Below are 4,421 nucleotides of genomic sequence, written 5' to 3' on the forward strand. Positions count from 1 at the left end.
GGAACTAGATCTTGAAAAGATGGAAGTGTGCAAGTATGTTTAAACATTTCATATTTTACCATCCCTTTGCTCCTCCTCAGAAGGAACTAATTCTCTTTTCAGTTCCCGTGATACTGCACCTGAACCTCTTCACCTTCTACTCTGGGTTGGAGTAATTTGCATTCACGCCTAGTCACTTCCGCTGAGGGTAGGATCCAGGCCCAGTGTAACTTCATAGTCCAGTGTGCCCAGCACACGGTTACACCTTTAAAAAGATAAGTCCGAGATTCTGCACCTGTCGTTGGAGCCATTCACTTTACCGCTTGACATATTACTAACTTCAGAAGCCAGCAATAGTATAAGCACCCTCTTATCCAAATATACGGGTACAAGAAATATATGGAATCAATTGTGATATCTCCTTTTCACATATCTCCCAACTCCCTCTCCCTCTCCAGAAGTAACCACTGTTAACTATCATATACTCTCACAGATGTTTTCCACATACATTATTTTACTAGAATGGCCCTGTGTTCTGTGAGGTCAGCATGACTTCTAATTTCATCAAGGTGAGATGTTCCCAGGCACGATGTTGGAGAGAATGTGCCTTTTTCTCTATATTCCCGGAGGTAGCTCTCAGGGGAGAGTATTATTTCTTGCTGCGAATGTAGTTTATTCCTGAGAAACCAAGGCTTATTTCCGTGGTCCCTTAGTCTCTAGATGAAGGGTGACTTGTGGCTTCAAGGCCTTTGGGAGCTGGGCTGCTCCAGGATCAGGTATTTGCAGCATTTAAATGTCCTGTCTTATGATCTCTTACAGCTGTTTTGGTGAGAAGTTCTCTGGAACCAGGTTATTAGGTGGAAAGGGGTTGGGGTTGATGAGGATAACCAGCCTGGGTAGGTTTAGAGAAGAACAAAATGATTCTGGGTTTAAAGTTAATTTTCCTTGCTTCATTACCAAAATTGTGTCCCAGGGTTCTCTGACTAAAGCAACAGATATTTAAAGCCCCTCCTTTCCTTTTCCCAAATTTTTCCTGCCTTGGGCTCAAGTGTGACATCTGGAGCTTAAGCAGCTATCTTGTGCCATTGAGGCAACAGTTGGTAGGCTAAGTATGTAGAGTGGTAAAGAAGGAGGAGCCGTGAGGTTCCCTGACATCATCGAGCATTGCACCAGCCCTGGACCCACCTATCTTCCAACTTTTTGCTCAATGAGAAAAATAAATTATTTGCTTGGTTGTTATTAGTCAAGTTTTTTACTACTGATACTTAAGAACAATTCAAACTGATACACAGGCATAACTATCTGTTTCCCCAAAATTGACAGGAGAACTGCTCAGGCCATCAGAAGCCACCAACATGAAAAAGAAGTTAGGAGTCTTGCATGCCCACAGGGTTACTGACCATCCAAGCTCATTGCACCTGGTTTATTGATTGTCAGTCAAGTCATTGCAACAGCAGTGTGAAAGCAGTGGGTTTACATCTGCTTTACTCTGCCCCTTCATTCTCTTCATTTTCCAGTTGGGAGCCCCACAGAGTGACGAACTTCTCAACAATTGCTTCTAGAGCTGGGCTTAGTGGAAATGTCAGCAGCAACAATTTAACCACTGTCTCAAAGATCATTCAGTGCTACCCACACTGGCCATCAACAAAACCTTGCCAGGGGAAGCAGGTGCCATTTCCAAACCTCTGCTTGGTAAAACAACAAACGGAAATGGCCAGCTGAAATAGGCACTCCCTCTACAGTGATCCAGCTCCCAAATGCGTGATCTTGGTTTTTATTTTTAGAAATGAAACTATAAGTCTGATTCTTCTTTTGAGTCAGGGGGGTTCTAGGTAAAGACCCTGCTGCTCATACGGGCCTAAAGAAAACCCACAGTCTCCACTCTCACCTGCCCTGGTTCTGCCCTCCGGTCTAGTGCGAGGTGAAGGACGCTGAGCTTCACGGTTTGTCCACGCCAGGAAAGCCTTGCACAGATGCCTCCCCATAGTGGGTTTGCAGTGATTACTGCGGCTTTGAGTGCTGCCTCATGCTCCCCCTTAATTTTTTTTTTTTTTTTTTTTTGTGGTACGCGGGCCTCTCACTGCCATGGCCTCTCCCGCTGCGGAGCACAGGCTCCGGACATGCAGGCCCAGCGGCCATGGCTCACGGGCCCAGCCGCTCCGTGGCACGTGGGATCTTCCTGGACCGGGGCACGAACCCGTGTTCCCTGCGTCGGCAGGCGGACTCTCAACCACTGCACCACCAGGGAAGCCCTTCCCCCTTAATACTAATCAGAAATACATTTTTCCCCACCCCAAATTCTCTTCCCCCAGACAAAAATAATTTTTACCAGAGAAAAGTTAAAGCAATAAGATATAAAGAAGCCCTGCAGAGATAAATACCTCTTGCCTGCTCAGGGTTCAGATTCTGAAACTGACCACACTCTCAACTCTGGGTAGAAAAACCCTGGGACTGTTCACACTTCCTTATTAACAGTGATGACCTCTTCCCTGCCTTTCTCTCCCCCTGTCTCTTCTTTGTTCTTACCTCCCTGACTTCCTGACCTTTCTTCCTTTCCCCCTCCTCTCTTACCATTTCTTGGCTAACACAAACCTAGTTTATTCCTTGGCTAACACAAACCTAGTTTATCATTGTCTGAAGGCAAGAGTAAAGGCTGAATATAAAATATTCTGCAAGAGAAATTACTTGTAATGTGAGCTTCATCCTGTGTATTAACTTCAGCCATTCATCTACAGTTGACAAATCTCTGGGTCCTCAAATTCTGGGAAAATGTTTCCAATAATGCTAATATCTTACATGTTTGTGAGGGGTTTTTTTGTTTTTTTTTTTTAAGATTTAATGTGTACTCTTGGAAGGGGTGGGAGGTCACCACTTTTGATGTTTCATCTGTGTGGAAGGAATGTAATTGGTATAACTCCTGACCTCGTCCACCTCTTTATTAGCTCTTCCCCAGGGGAATAATTTATTTCATGGGTAAATTTGAAATGTAAATACCTGGGTATGCTCTGCTCAACTTGTCTTCTTCCTCTCTGCAGCTAGTGGCTCACAGGAATTCCAGTTGTGCTCTGTTCTCCAGGGATGCTCTGTTCCACCCCTGCCCAGGGAAGCCAGCCACGGTCCAGTACTACCTGGGGAGAGTACATCTGCCCAATTCTGCCCAAATCTGGGGTTCCTCAGAAACTCACAATATACATCCCATTAGGTCTGCTGTTGACTAGATGTCCCATTAGCTGTCTTCAATACACATACCTCAAACGCAAGACTATCTGAATTCTTATATTTGAAGTCTTTTAGGGCAGGATTTTTGGACAGATCCAGCAGGCAGAAAATCAGTAAGAACAGAGCTGAACTCAGCACCACCACCAATCAACTGGATATGATTGATGTCATAGACTACTTCATCCACAACAGCACAATACACACATTCTTCTCAAGTTCACATGGAACATTCACCAAGATAGACCACATTCTGGACCACAAAGCACACCTCAAAAATCTAAAAGGATAAAAATCATACCATGTTTGTTCTCATACCATGGTGGGATTAAACCAGAAATCAATAACAGAAAGATAACAGGAAAATCCTAAAATATGTAGAGATTAAACAACACACGTCTAAATAACACATGGGGGTCAAAGAAGAAATCTCAGGAGAAATTTAAAAATATTTTGAATTAAATGAAAATGAAAACACAAGTTATCAAAATTTGTAGCAAAATTCTGATGCAGATGTAGTGAAAGCAGGAATTTTAGTTGTATTTAGTGGGAGGAATAGGGAAAGTATGTTTACTCCGTCTTCCTAGAAGCTGGAGTCCTCAGCTGAAATCTTTTAGGCAGTTTTATTTTATCTAGAACAAAATCTGAAGAAACTACCATTTATGAGATGACTACAATTTACACTCAAATTCCATTTAACTTCAAAGCCCAAATATTTTGCTCTCAAAACAGTTCTGACCAAAATGTGAAAGTCCATCCTAGGTAGGATTGCATTAAATCTATATAGATCTAGTTGGGAGGAACTGACATCTTGATAATATTGAGTCTACCCATCCATGAACATGGAAACTCTCTCCATTTATTCAGTTCTTCTCTGATTTCATTAGTCAGAGTTTTGTAATTTTTCACATATAGATCTTGCACATATTTTGCTGGGCTTGTATCTGAACATTACATAGAACATAGCTAACTAAGAAAAGGTGGAGGGAAGAAGGCAGACCAGCCAGGAACCTTGGGACCAAGGAGACAACATGGGGGTGAGTTCCCTGAGTTTTCCTTGTTTTGTATATCCCAGACATGGAGCCAAAGAAGCCAGCATCCCGGAAACACTAAAGGCCACAGACACAAACAGCCCCCAGCAAAACTCTGATCTCTCTACAAAGGACCAGGAAAGGGCCAACCTAACAAGACAGAAAACTGTTAGACAATAGCCACTCTGCTGCAGC

Source organism: Phocoena phocoena, chromosome 18 (genome assembly GCF_963924675.1).
Source record: "Phocoena phocoena chromosome 18, mPhoPho1.1, whole genome shotgun sequence".
Classification (NCBI taxonomy): Eukaryota; Metazoa; Chordata; class Mammalia; order Artiodactyla; family Phocoenidae; genus Phocoena; species Phocoena phocoena.